At 43.5% G+C, this 14,657-nt stretch overlaps 6 non-coding genes across 6 annotated transcripts; all 6 read right to left on the bottom strand.

Moving 5' to 3' along the window:
* Window positions 1-773: 773 nt before the first annotated feature.
* On the bottom strand, window positions 774-846 carry trnav-aac (transfer RNA valine (anticodon AAC)). The gene has a single exon. It is a non-coding gene; the product is annotated as a tRNA-Val (tRNA).
* Window positions 847-3,519: 2,673 nt separating this feature from the next.
* On the bottom strand, window positions 3,520-3,592 carry trnav-cac (transfer RNA valine (anticodon CAC)). The gene has a single exon. It is a non-coding gene; the product is annotated as a tRNA-Val (tRNA).
* Window positions 3,593-6,267: 2,675 nt separating this feature from the next.
* On the bottom strand, window positions 6,268-6,340 carry trnav-cac (transfer RNA valine (anticodon CAC)). The gene has a single exon. It is a non-coding gene; the product is annotated as a tRNA-Val (tRNA).
* Window positions 6,341-8,884: 2,544 nt separating this feature from the next.
* trnav-cac (transfer RNA valine (anticodon CAC)) lies at window positions 8,885-8,957 on the bottom strand. The gene has a single exon. It is a non-coding gene; the product is annotated as a tRNA-Val (tRNA).
* Window positions 8,958-11,612: 2,655 nt separating this feature from the next.
* On the bottom strand, window positions 11,613-11,685 carry trnav-aac (transfer RNA valine (anticodon AAC)). The gene has a single exon. It is a non-coding gene; the product is annotated as a tRNA-Val (tRNA).
* Window positions 11,686-14,359: 2,674 nt separating this feature from the next.
* trnav-aac (transfer RNA valine (anticodon AAC)) lies at window positions 14,360-14,432 on the bottom strand. The gene has a single exon. It is a non-coding gene; the product is annotated as a tRNA-Val (tRNA).
* Window positions 14,433-14,657: the final 225 nt, after the last annotated feature.

The raw sequence follows: 14,657 nt of genomic DNA, 5'->3' as shown, positions 1-14,657 counted from the left end.
ACCCTCACCACATTTAACAAGTTCTTAGATGTGCACATGAAATGCAATAAGGTGCAGGGGGACACACCTAAAACTGGGCATTTGTTGGCCGGTGCAGATACGTTGGGCGTAAATGACTCCTTCCATGCTGTAAACCTCTATGATTATATAATTATCGGTTAGGATTACTTTCATGATGCAAAACGTGGCAATTAGATAATTAATGCTGTTTCCAGTGAAGAAGTGTTCGTGCAAGCTGGGGCTCGAACTCAGGAAGCTGAGATGAAGCATCTTATGAGGCTGCTGTTCGGAGCACGGGGAGCGTTGTCTGGAACGATGGCATTTTGCAGCCCAGTGAAGGGCGGTAAACCGCTGTTTGATGCTGCATTCTCCGCTTTCCGCCGGCAGCGGCTGATTGGAGAGTGTGGGAGCGGAAGTTAGGGCTTGTCCCGCCCTCACTCACTCTGGAGCTGAGGAAGAGCGATTAGTCGATGGGTTTGTTTGTGGCTTTAATTTTCTGTTGTGAAGCGTGGTGGCGTGGCAGGATCCTTCAATAATCTCTCACAGCTGACCTGAATGCACGGAATGTGCAGCTTTGAGATATGGTTTCTCCAGCGTCAGTGCTGGAAGCGGGAGGGAGTGAGAGACACTGTGTCGAATTTGAGTGTGAACAGAACTGTAGAGAGAAATCAGCAAATGGAACAGCATCGTGAGACACTGCACTCTGTTAGCATTGAACCACCAATATGAATGATTTAATTTTATCTTATCATTAATTGAACACGTTTGCATAATGTTTCCGCCCGGTTTTGAACCGGGGACCTTTCGCGTGTTATGCGAACGTGATAACCACTACACTACGGAAACGCTGGTGCAATAACATCGTTGGGAACATAACCAGAGCTTTAACCTCAACAGCTGGACTACACTTCTGGAGCTTGTGTCACGAGAATCGAATAACGGTGCGATATTGCAAGGTTGTGAGTGTGGCAGGAATTGTTCCCGTGTTTCTCTGCCTTTATACATAGGAATAGGAGTGGCCATTCCTCAGCAAGTGGTTAGAATCTGGAATACACTTCTCTAAAGGGCGGTGGAGTCAGACTCAATCTTATCTTTCAAAACGGAGTTGGATAAGTATCCGAATGAAAAAAATTGCACAGCTGTGGGTAAATGACAGGGGAGTGAGACTTGTTGAGAGTTGGCATGGGCTCGACGGGCTGCATCCATTCCCTTATTCTTTGATTCTATAAGTTAGTGGCACATTTAATAGTGCGCATGTCAGCAGAATATTGAAAGGGACATGGATTCAGTCGACACAACGAGAGGCATCTGATTCAGAAGATTCGGGTGCACGACAATTCGGGTTTAATGACTTTAAAAGCATCATTTTTGTTTTGTGAAGTTTCGGTCAGAGAAATGTTTGGGCAAAGATTCTTTTGCTGAAAAGGGCTCAGCACTTCATCTTCTTTTTGGCTGTTAGGGCCACACTTCTTTTCGATGTTATTTTTCCAGAATGCATATTTTCTTTGCTGTTTCACAATAAGCAGTCCCTTGCACTACAGTCTATCTCACTGTTTCCAATGTCTCATGTACATGTTACCAGCAATGAACATTTTGAAGCAGACTTCTAAAGCACAGTGTCCAAAATGGTTTATGGATTCAGAGGTAAAGTGCAGAGCACAGCTAAGTTATTCAATTAAGGACTCTCCTTCAGTTAACATTTCTTTAGTTGTGCAAATGAAGATCATCAGTCAATAAATGATGTTTTCCCATGAAGGCAGGATAACATTTAATGATTATGCATTTTCTAAGTAAAAGCCCATGTGATTCAAGGCGAAGTGGCAAATTGGATCCAAATTTGGCTCAGAGGCAGGAAGCAAAGGGTAATGTTTGATGGGTGTTTTTGTGACTGGAAGGATGTTTCCAGTGGGGTTCCACAGTTTTCAGTGCCAGATCCATTGCTTTTTATGCTATTTATCAATGAACTAAACTTGAATATAGGTGTTATGATTACGAAGTTTTCAGGTGTTATTAAAATAGGCAGTGTGATTGATAATGAAGAAGAAAGCTGGAGACTCCAGGAAGATATCAATCAACTGATCAGGGGGTAGAGCAGTGGCAAATGGAATTTAATCCAGAGATGTGAGAGATCGCGCATTTGTGGAGGGCTAACAAGGAAAGGGAATACACATCAACTGGTATGAAATTGAGAAGTGTAGAGGAACAAAGGTAACTGGGATTGCTTGTCCACAGATCCCTGAAGGTAGCTGGTCAGTTGGAAAAGTTGGTTAAGAAGTCATATGGAATGGTTGCATTTATTGGCAGAAGCAAGGAACAGAACAGCAAGTGGGTTTTGCTAGAACTGTATACAATTCTGGTTAGGCCACAGCTGGAGTACTGCGTGCAGTTCTAGTCACCGCATTGAAGGAAGGACGTGAATACGCTGGAGAGGGTACAGAGGAGATTTACGTAGATGTTGCCGGGAGTGGAGCAACTTTGCTCTGAGGACAGATTGGATAGGATGGGTTTGTTTTCCTTGGAACAGAGGAGGCTGATGGGCGACAGCATTAAGGTGTAAATAAAAAGGAGGGGCCTAGATATTGTTGATTAAAAGGGTCTATTTCACATAGTGGAGTGGTCAACAACCAGGCTGCATAATTTAAAAGAAATTAGTGTAAGGGTTAAAGGGGATTTGAAGTGAACATTCTGCATGCAGATGTTTGTGGGGGTCTCAAACTCACGGCCTGAAAGTGTGGTGCAGGCAGAAACCCTCACCACATTTAACAAGTTCTGAGATGTGCACATGAAATGCAATAAGGTGCAGGGGGACACACCTAAAACTGGACATTTGTTGGACGGTGCAGATACGATGGGCTTAAATGACTCCTTCCATGCTGTAAACCTCTATGATTATATAATTATCGGTAAGGATTACTTTCATGATGCAAAACGTGGCAATCAGATAATTAATGGTGTTTCCAGTGAAGAAGTGTTCGTGCAAGCTGGGGCTCGAAGTCAGGAAGCTGAGATGAAGCATCTTATGAGGCTGCTGTTCGGTGTACGGTGAGCGTTGTCTCGAACGGTGGCATTTTGCAGCCCAGTGAAGGGCGGTAAACCGCTGTTTGATGCTGCATTCTCCGCTTTCCGCCGGCAGCCGCTGATTGGAGAGTGTGGGAGCGGAAGTTTGGGCTTGTCCCGCCCTCACGCACTCTGGAGCTGGGGAAGAGCGATTATTCGATGGGTTTGTTTGTGGCTTTAATTTTCTGTTGTGAAGCGTGGTGGCGTGGCAGGATCCTTTAATAATCTCTCACAGCTGACCTGAATGCACGGAATGTGCAGCTTTGAGATATTGTTTCTCCAGCGTCAGGGCTGGAAACGGGAGGGAGTGAGAGACACTGTGTAGAATTTGAGTGTGAACAGAACTGTAGAGAGAAATCAGAAAATGGACCAGCATCGTGAGACACTGCACTCTGTTAATATTGAACCACTAATATGAATGATTTAATTTTATCTAATCATTAATTGAACACGTTTGCATAATGTTTCCGCCCGGTTTCGAATCGGGGATCTTTCGCGTGTGAGGCGAACGTGATAACCACTACACTACGGAAACGCTGTGCCAGTAACATTGTTGGGAATATAACCAGAGCTTTAACCTCAACAGCTGGACTACGCTTCTGGAGCTTGTGTCACGAGAATAGAATGACGGTGCTATATTTAGCAAGGTTGTGAGTGAGGCAGGAATTGATCCCGTGTTTTTCTGCCTTTATACATAGGAACAGGAGTGGCCATTCCTCAGCAAGTGGTTAGAATCTGGAATACACTGCTCTAAAGGGCGGGAATGTCAGACTCAATCTTATCTTTCAAAACGGAGTTGGATCAGTATCCGAATGAAAAAAAGTTGCACAGCTGTGGGTAAATGACAGGGGAGTGAGACATGTTGAGAGATGGCATGGGCTCGACGGGCTGCAACCATTCCCTTATTCTTTGATTCTATAAGTTAGTGGCACATTTAATAGTGTGCATGTCAGCAGAATATTGAAAGGGACATGGATTCAGTCGGCACAACGAGAGGCATCTGATTCAGAAGATTCGGGTGCACGAAAATTCGGGTTTAATGACTTTAAAAGCATAATTTTTGTTTTGTGAAGATTCGGTCAGAGAAATGTTTGGGAAAAGAAGTTTTTCCTGAGAAGGACTCAGCACTTCATCTTCTTTTTGGCTGTTAGGGCCACACTTCTTTTCGATGTTATTTTTCCAGAATGCATATTTTCTTTGCTGTTTCACAATAAGCAGTCCCTTGCACTACAGTCTATCTCACTGTTTCCAACGTCTCATGTACATGTTACCAGCAATGAACATTTTGAAGCAGACTTCTAAAGCACAGTGTCCAAAATGGTTTATGGATTCAGAGGTAAAGTGCAGAGCACAGCTAAGTTATTCAATTAAGGACTCTCCTTCAGTTAACATTTCTTTAGTTGTGCAAATGAAGATCATCAGTCAATAAATGATGTTTTCCCATGAAGCAGGATAACATTTAATGATTATGCATTTTCTAAGTAAAAGCCCATGTGATTCAGGGCGAAGTGGCAAATTGGATCCAAATTTGGCTCAGAGGCAGGAAGCAAAGGGTAATGTTTGATGGGTGTTTTTGTGACTGGAAGGATGTTTCCAGTGGGGTTCCACAGTTTTCAGTGCCAGATCCATTGCTTTTTATGCTATTTATCAATGAACTAAACTTGAATATAGGTGTTATGATTACGAAGTTTTCAGGTGTTATTAAAATAGGCAGTGTGATTGATAATGAAGAAGAAAGCTGGAGACTCCAGGAAGATATCAATCAACTGATCAGGGGGTAGAGCAGTGGCAAATGGAATTTAATCCAGAGATGTGAGAGATCGCGCATTTGTGGAGGGCTAACAAGGAAAGGGAATACACATCAACTGGTATGAAATTGAGAAGTGTAGAGGAACAAAGGTAACTGGGATTGCTTGTCCACAGATCCCTGAAGGTAGCTGGTCAGGTGGAAAAGTTGGTTAAGAAGTCATATGGAATGGTTGCATTTATTGGCAGAAGCAAGGAACAGAACAGCAAGTGGGTTTTGCTAGAACTGTATAAAATTCTGGTTAGGCCACAGCTGGAGAACTGCGTGCAGTTCTAGTCACCGCATTGAAGGAAGGACGTGAATACGCTGGAGAGGGTACAGAGGAGATTTACGTAGATGTTGCCGGGAGTAGAGCAACTTTGCTATGAGGACAGATTGGATAGGATCGGTTTGTTTTCCTTGGAACAGAGGAGGCTGATGGGCGACAGCATTAAGGTGTATATAAAAATGAGGGGCCTAGATATTGTTGATTAACAGGGTCTATTTCACATAGTGGAGTGGTCAACAACCAGGCTGCATAATTTAAAAGTAATTAGTGTAAGGGTTAAAGGGGATTTGAAGTGAACATTCTGCATGCAGATGTTTGTGGGGGTCTCAAACTCACTGCCTGAAAGTGTGGTGCAGGCAGAAACCCTCAGCACATTTAACAAGTACTGAGATGTGCACATGAAATGCAATAAGGTGCAGGGGGACACATCTAAAACTGGACATTTGTTGGCCGGTGCAGATACGATGGGCTTAAATGACTCCTTCCATGCTGTAAACCTCTATGATTATATAATTATCGGTTAGGATTACTTTCATGATGCAAAACGTGGCAATCAGATAATTAATGGTGTTTCCAGTGAAGAAGTGTTCGTGCAAGCTGGGGCTCGAACTCAGGAAGCTGAGATGAAGCATCTTATGAGGCTGCTGTTTGGTGTACGGGGAGCGTTGTCTCGAACGGTGGCATTTTGCAGCCCAGTGAAGGGCGGTAAACCGCTGTTTGATGCTGCATTCTCCGCTTTCCGCCGACAGCGGCTGATTGGAGAGTGTGAGAGCGGAAGTTAGGGCTTGTCCCGCCCTCACTCACTCTGGAGCTGGGGAAGAGCGATTAGTCGATGGGTTTGTTTGTGGCTTTAATTTTCTGTTGTGAAGCGTGGTGGCGTGGCAGGATCCTTTAATAATCTCTCACAGCTGACCTGAATGCACGGAATGTGCAGCTTTGAGATATGGTTTCTCCAGCGTCAGGGCTGGAAACGGGAGGGAGTGAGAGACACTGTGTCGAATTTGAGTGTGGACAGAACTGCAGAGAGAAATCAGCAAATGGAACAACATCGTGAGACACTGCACTCTGTTAATATTGAACCACCAATATGAATGATTTAATTTTATCTTATCATTAATTGAACACGTTTGCATAATGTTTCCGCCCGGTTTCGAAACGGGGACCTTTCGCGTGTGAGGCGAACGTGATAACCACTACACTATGGAAACGCTGTGCCAGTAACGTTGTTGGGAACATAACCAGAGCTTTAACCTCAACAGCTGGACTACACTTCTGGAGCTTGTGTCACGAGAATAGAATGACGGTGCTATATTTCGCAAGGTTGTGAGTGAGGCAGGAATTGATCCCGTGTTTCTCTGCCTTTATACATAGGAACAGGAGTGGCCATTCCTCAGCAAGTGTTTAGAATCTGGAATACACTGCTCTAAAGGGCGGTGGAGTCAGACTCAATCTTATCTTTCAAAACGGAGTTGGATAAGTATCCGAATGAAAAAAATTGCACAGCTGTGGGAAAATGACAGGGGAGTGAGACTTGTTGAGAGTTGGCATGGGCTCGACGGGCTGCAACCATTACCTTATTCTTTGATTCTATAAGTTAGTGGCACATTTAATAGTGTGCATGTCAGCAGAATATTGAAAGGCACATGGATTCAGTCGGCACAACGAGAGGCATCTGATTCAGAAGATTCGGGTGCACGACAATTCGGGTTTAATGACTTTAAAAGCATCATTTTTGTTTTGTGAAGTTTCGGTCAGAGAAATGTTTGGGCAAAGATTCTTTTGCTGAAAAGGGCTCAGCACTTCATCTTCTTTTTGGCTGTTAGGGCCACACTTCTTTTCGATGGTATTCTTCCAGAATGTATATTTTCTTTGCTGTTTCACAATAACCAGTCCCTTGCACTACAGTCTATCTCACTGTTTCCAACGTCCCATGTACATGTTACCAGCAAGGAACATTTTGAAGCAGACTTCTAAAGCACAGTGTCCAAAATGGTTTATGGATTCAGAGGTAAAGTGCAGAGCACAGATAAGTTATTCAATTAAGGACTCTCCTTCAGTTAACATTTCTTTAGTTGTGCAAATGAAGATCATCAGTCAGTTAATGATGTTTTCCCATGAAGGCAGGATAACATTTAATGATTATGCATTTTCTAAGTAAAAGCCCATGTGATTCAGGGCACAGTGGCAAATTGGATCCAAATTTGGCTCAGAGGCAGGAAGCAAACGGTAATGTTTGATGGGTGTTTTTGTGACTGGAAGGATGTTTCTAGTGGGGTTCCACAGTTTTTAGTGCCAGATCCATTGCTTTTTATGGTATTTATCAATGATCTAAACTTGAATATCGGTGTTATGATTACGAAGTTTTCAGGTGTTATTAAAATAGGCAGTGTGGTTGATAATGAAGAAGAAAGCTGGAGACTCCAGGAAGATATCAATCAACTGATAAGGGGGTAGATCAGTGGCAAATGGAATTTAATCCAGAGATGTGAGAGATCGCTCATTTGTGGAGGGCTAACAAGGAAAGGGAATACACATCAACTGGTATGACATTGAGAAGTGTAGAGGAACAAAGGCAACTGGGATTGCTTGTCCACAGATCCCTGAAGGTAGCTGGCGAGTTGGAAAAGTTGGTTAAGAAGTGTGCATGTCAGCAGAATATTGAAAGGGACATGGATTCAGTCGGCACAACGAGAGGCATCTGATTCAGAAGATACGGGTGCACGAAAATTACGGTTTAATGACTTTAAAAGCATCATTTTTGTTTTGTGAAGATTCGGTCAGAGAAATGTTTGGGAAAATAATTTTTTGCTGAAAAGGACTCAGCACTTCATCTTCTTTTTGGCTGTTAGGGTCACACTTCTTTTCGATGGTATTCTTCCAGAATGTATATTTTCTTTGCTGTTTCACAATAAACAGTCCCTTGCACTACAGTCTATCTCACTGTTTCCAAAGTCCCATGTGCATGTTACCAGCAATGAACATTTTGAAGCAGACAGAAACCCTCACCACATTTAACAAGTTCTTAGATGTGCACATGAAATGCAATAAGGTGCAGGGCATTTGTTGGCCGGTGCAGATACGATGGGCTTAAATGACTCCTTCCATGCTGTAAACCTCTATGATTATATAATTATCGGTTAGGATTACTTTCATGATGCAAAACGTGGCAATCAGATAATTAATGGTGTTTCCAGTGAAGAAGTGTTCGTGCAAGCTGGGGCTCGAACTCAGGTCGCTGAGATGAAGCATCTTATGAGGCTGCTGTTCGGTGTCCGGGTAGCGTTGTCTCGAACGGTGGCATTTTGCAGCCCAGTGAAGGGCGGTAAACCGCTGTTTGATACTGCATTCTCCGCTTTCCGCCGGCAGCGGCTGATTGGAGAGTGTGGGAGCGGAAGTTAGGGCTTGTCCCGCCCTCACTCACTCTGGAGCTGGGGAAGAGCGATTAGTCGATGGGTTTGTTTGTGGCTTTAATTTTCTGGTGTGAAGCGTGGTGGCGTGGCAGGATCCTTTAATAATCTCTCACAGCTGACCTGAATGCACGGAATGTGCAGCTTTGAGATATGGTTTCTCCAGCGTCAGGGCTGGAAACGGGAGGGAGTGAGAGACACTGTGTAGAATTTGAGTGTGAACAGAACTGCGGAGAGAAATCATCAAATGGAACAGCATCGTGAGACACTGCACTCTGTTAATATTGAACCACTAATATGAATGATTTAATTTTTTCGAATCATTAATTGAACACTTTTGCATAATGTTTCCACCCGGTTTCGAACCGGGGACCTTTCGCGTGTGAGGCGAACGTGATAACCACTACACTACGGTAACGCTGCGGCAGTAACATTGTTGGGAACATAACCAGAGCTTTAACCTCAACAGCTGGACTACACTTCTGTAGCTTGTGTCACGAGAATAGAATAACGGTGCGATATTTAGCAAGGTTGTGAGTGTGGCAGGAATTGATCACGTGTTTCTCTGCCTTTATACACAGGAACAGGAGTGGCCATTCCTCAGCAAGTGGTTAGAATCTGGAATACACTGCTCTAAAGGGCGGTGGAGTCAGACTCAATCTTATCTTTTAAAACGGAGTTGGATAAGTATCCGAATGCAAAAAATTGCACAGCTGTGGGTAAATGACAGGGGAGTGAGACTTGTTGAGAGTTGGCATGGGCTCGACGGGCTGCACCCATTCCGTTATTCTTTGATTGTATACGTTCGTGGCACATTTAATAGTGTGCATGTCAGCAGAATATTGAAAGGGACATGGATTCAGTAGGCACAACGAGAGGCATCTGATTCAGAAGATTCGGTTGCACGAAAATTCGGGTTTAATGACTTTAAAAGCATCATTTTTGTTTTGTGAAGATTCGGTCAGAGAAATGTTTGGGAAAAGAATTTTTTGCTGAAAAGGACTCAGCACTTCATCTTCTTTTTGGCTGTTCGGGTCACACTTCTTTTGGATGGTATTCTTCCAGAATGTATATTTTCTTTGCTGTTTCACAATAATCAGTCCCTTGCACTACAGTCTATTTCACTGTTTCCAACTTCCCATGTACATGTTACCAGCAATGAACATTTTGAAGCAGACTTCTAAAGCACAGTGTCCAAAATGGTTTATGGATTCAGAGGTAAAGTGCAGAGCACAGATAAGTTATTCAATTAAGGATTCTCCTTCAGTTAACATTTCTTTAGTTGTGCAAATGAAGATCATCAGTCAATTAATGATGTTTTCCCATGAAGGCAGTATAACATTTAATGATTATGCATTTTCTAAGTAAAAGCCCATGTGATTCAGGGCGAAGTGGCAAATTGGATCAAAATTTGGCTCAGAGGCAGGAAGCAAAGGGTAATGTTTGATGGGTGTTTTTGTGACTGGAAGGATGTTTCCAGTGTGGTTCCGCAGTTTTCAGTGCCAGATCCATTGCTTTTTATGGTATTTATCAATGATCTAAACTTGAATATAGATGTTATGATTCCGAAGTTTTCAGGTGTTATTAAAATAGGCAGTGTGGTTGATAATGAAGAAGAAAGCTGGAGACTCCAGGAAGATAACAATCAACTGATAAGGTGGTAGAGCAGTGGAAAATGAGAGATCGCGCATTTGTGGAGGGCTAACAAGGAAAGGGAATACACATCAACTGGTATGACATTGATAAGTGTAGAGAAACAAAGGTAACTGGGATTGCTTGTCCACAGATCCCTGAAGGTAGCTGACCAGTTGGAAAAGTTGATTAAGAATTCATATGGAATGGTTGCATTTATTGGCAGAAGCAAGGAACAGAACAGCAAGTGGGTTATGCTAGAACTGTATTAAATTCTGGTTAGGCCACAGCTGGAGTTCTGCGTGCAGTTCTGGTCACCGCATTGAAGGAAGAACGTGCATACGCTGGAGAGGGTACAGAGGAGATTTACGTAGATGTTGCCGGGAGTGGAGCAACTTTGCTATGAGGACAGATTGAATAGGATGGGTTTGTTTTCCTTGGAACAGAGGAGGCTGATGGGCGACAGCATTGAGGTGTATAAAAATAGGAGGGGCCTAGATATTGTTGATTAAAAGGGTCTATTTCACATAGTGGAGTGGTCAACAACCAGGCTGCATAATTTAAAAGTAATTAGTGTAAGGGTTAAAGGGGATTTGAAGTGAACATTCTGCATGCAGATGTTTGTGGGGGTCTCAAACTCACTGCCTGAAAGTGTGGTGCAGGCAGAAACCCTCACCACATTTAACCAGTTCTTAGATGTGCACATGAAATGCAATAAGGTGCAGGGGTACACACCTAAAACTGGGCATTTGTTGGCCGGTGCAGATACGATGGGCTTAAATGACTCCTTCCATGCTGTAAACCTCTATGATTATATAATTATCGGTTAGGATTACTTTCATGATGCAAAACGTGGCAATCAGATAATTAATGGTGTTTCCAGTGAAGAAGTGTTCGTGCAAGCTGGGGCTCGAACTCAGGAAGCTGAGATCAAGCATCTTGTGAGGCTGTTGTTCGGAGCAGGTGGAGCGTTGTCTCGAACGGTGGCATTTTGAAGCCCAGTGAAGGGCGGTAAACCGCTGTTTGATGCTGCATTCTCCGCTTTCCGCCGGCAGCGGCTCATTGGAGAGTGTGGGAGCGGAAGTTAGGGCTTGTCCCGCCCTCACTCACTCTGGAGCTGAGGAAGAGCGATTAGTCGATGGGTTTGTTTGTGGCTTTAATTTTCTGTTGTGAAGCGTGGTGGCGTGGCAGGATCCTTTAATAATCTCTCACAGCTGACCTGAATGCAAGGAATGTGCAGCTTTGAGATCTGGTTTCTCCAGCGTCAGGGCTGCAAACGGGAGGGAGTGAGAGACACTGTGTAGAATTTGAATGTGAACAGAACTGCAGAGAGAAATCAGCAAATGGACCAGCATCGTGAGACACTGCACTCTGTTAACATTGAACCACTAATCTGAATGATTTAATTTTATCTTATCATTAATTGAACACGTTTGCATAATGTTTCCGCCCGGTTTCGAACCGGGGACTTTTCGCGTGTTAGGCGAACGTGATAACCACTACACTACAGAAACGCTGTGGCAGTAACGTTGTTGGGAACATAACCAGAGCTTTAACCTCAACAGCTGGACTACACTTCTGGAGCTTGTGTCACGAGAATAGAATAACGGTGCTATATTTAGCAAGGTTGTGAGTGTGGCAGGAATTGATCCCGTGTTTCTCTGCCTTTATACATAGGAATAGGAGTGGCCATTCCTCAGCAAGTGGTTAGAATCTGGAATACACTTCTCTAAAGGGCGGTGGAGTCAGACTCAATCTTATCTTTCAAAACGGAGTTGGATAAGTATCCGAATGAAAAAAATTGCACAGCTGTGGGTAAATGACAGGGGAGTGAGACTTGTTGAGAGTTGGCATGGGCTCGACGGGCTGCATCCATTCCCTTATTCTTTGATTCTATAAGTTAGTGGCACATTTAATAGTGCGCATGTCAGCAGAATTTTGAAAGGGACATGGATTCAGTCGACGCAACGAGAGGCATCTGATTCAGAAGATTCGGGTGCACGAAAATTCGGGTTTAATGACTTTAAAAGCATCATTTTTCTTTTATGAAGATTCGGTCAGAGAAATGTTTGAAAAATAATTTTTTGCTGAAAAGGGCTCAGCACTTCATCTTCTTTTTGGCTGTTAGGGCCACACTTCTTTTCGATGGTATTCTTCCAGAATGTATATTTTCTTTGCTGTTTCACAATAACCAGTCCCTTGCACTACAGTCTATCTCACTGTTTCCAACGTCTCATGTACATGTTACCAGCAATGAACATTTTGAAGCAGACTTCTAAAGCACAGTGTCCAAAATGGTTTATGGATTCAGAGCTAAAGTGCAGAGCACAGATAAGTTATTCAATTAAGGACTCTCCTTCAGTTAACATTTCTTTAGTTGTGCAAATGAAGATCATCAGTCAATTAATGATGTTTTCCCATGAAGGCAGGAAAACATTTAATGATTATGCATTTTCTAAGTAAAAGCCCATGTGATTCAGGGCGCAGTGGCAAATTGGATCCAAATTTGGCTCACAGGCAGGAAGCAAAGGGTAATGTTTGATGGGTGTTTTTGTGGCTGGAAGGATGTTTCCAGTGGGGTTGCACAGTTTTCAGTGCCAGATCCATTGCTTTTTATGGTATTTATCAATGATCTAAACTTGAATATAAGTGTTATGATTACGAAGTTTTCAGGTGTTATTAAAATAGGCAGTGTGGTTGATAATGAAGAAGAAAGCTGGAGACTCCAGGAAGATATCAATCAACTGATAAGTGGGTAAAGCAGTGGCAAATTGAATTTAAACCAGAGATGTGAGAGATCGCGCATTTGTGGAGGTCTAACAAGGAAAGAGAATACACATCAACTGGTATGACATTGAGAAGTGCAGAGGAACAAAGGTAACTGGGATTGCTTGTCCACAGATCCCTGAAGGTAGCTGGCCAGTTGGAAAAGTTGGTTAAGAAGTCATATGGAATGGTTGCATTTATTGGCAGAAGCAAGGAACAGAACAGCAAGTGGGTTATGCTAGAACTGTATAAAATTCTGGTTAGGCCACAGCTGGAGTACTGCATGCAGTTCTAGTCACCGCATTGAAGGAAGGACGTGAATACGCTGGAGAGGGTACAGAGGAGCTTTACGTAGTTGTTGCCGGCAGTGGAGCAACTTTGCTATGAGGACAGATTGGATAGGATGGGTTTGTTTTCCTTGGAACAGAGGAGGCTGATGGGCGACAGTATTGAGGTGTATAAAAATAGGAGGGGCCTAGATATTGTTGTTTAAAAGGGTCTATTTCACATAGCGGAGTGGTCAACAACCAGGCTGCATAATTTAAAAGTAATTAGTGTAAGGGTTAAAGGGGATTTGAAGTGAACATTCTGCATGCAGATGTTTGTGGGGGTCTCAAACTCACTGCCTGAAAGTGTGGTGCAGGCAGAAACCCTCACCACATTTAACAAGTTCTTAGATGTGCACATGAAATGCAATAAGGTGCAGGGGGACACACCTAAAACTGGGCATTTGTTGGCCGGTGCAGATACGATGGGCTTAAATGACTCCTTCCATGCTGTAAACCTCTATGATTATATAATTATCGGTTAGGATTACTTTCATGATGCAAAACGTGGCAATCAGATAATTAATGGTGTTTCCAGTGAAGAAGTGTTCGTGCAAGCTGGGGCTCGAACTCAGGAAGCTGAGATGAAGCATCTTATGAGGCTGCTGTTCGGTGTACGGGGGGCGTTGTCTCGAACGGTGGCATTTTGCAGCCCAGTGAAGGGCGGTAAACCGCTGTTTGATGCTGCATTCTCCGCTTTCCGCCGGCAGCGGCTGATTGGAGAGTGTGGGAGCGGAAGTTCGGGCTTGTCCCGCCCTCACTCATTCTGGAGCTGGGGAAGAGCGATTAGTCGATGGGTTTGTTTGTGGCTTTAATTTTCTGTTGTGAAGCGTGGTGGCGTGGCAGGATCCTTTAATAATCTCTCACAGCTGACCTGAATGCAAGGAATGTGCAGCTTTGAGATCTGGTTTCTCCAGCGTCAGGGCTGCAAACGGGAGGGAGTGAGAGACACTGTGTAGAATTTGAATGTGAACAGAACTGCAGAGAGAAATCAGCAAATGGACCAGCATCGTGAGACACTGCACTCTGTTAACATTGAACCACTAATCTGAATGATTTAATTTTATCTTATCATTAATTGAACACGTTTGCATAATGTTTCCGCCCGGTTTCGAACCGGGGACTTTTCGCGTGTTAGGCGAACGTGATAACCACTACACTACAGAAACGCTGTGGCAGTAACGTTGTTGGGAACATAACCAGAGCTTTAACCTCAACAGCTGGACTACACTTCTGGAGCTTGTGTCACGAGAATAGAATAACGGTGCTATATTTAGCAAGGTTGTGAGTGTGGCAGGAATTGATCCCGTGTTTCTCTGCCTTTATACATAGGAATAGGAGTGGCCATTCCTCAGCAAGTGGTTAGAATCTGGAATACACTTCTCTAAAGGGCG

Source organism: Pristiophorus japonicus, chromosome 3 (assembly GCF_044704955.1).
Source record: "Pristiophorus japonicus isolate sPriJap1 chromosome 3, sPriJap1.hap1, whole genome shotgun sequence".
NCBI classification, from domain to species: domain Eukaryota; kingdom Metazoa; phylum Chordata; class Chondrichthyes; family Pristiophoridae; genus Pristiophorus; species Pristiophorus japonicus.
The sequence above is the reverse complement of the archived record's forward strand: the minus strand, read 5'-3'. Positions and strand labels throughout refer to the sequence as shown.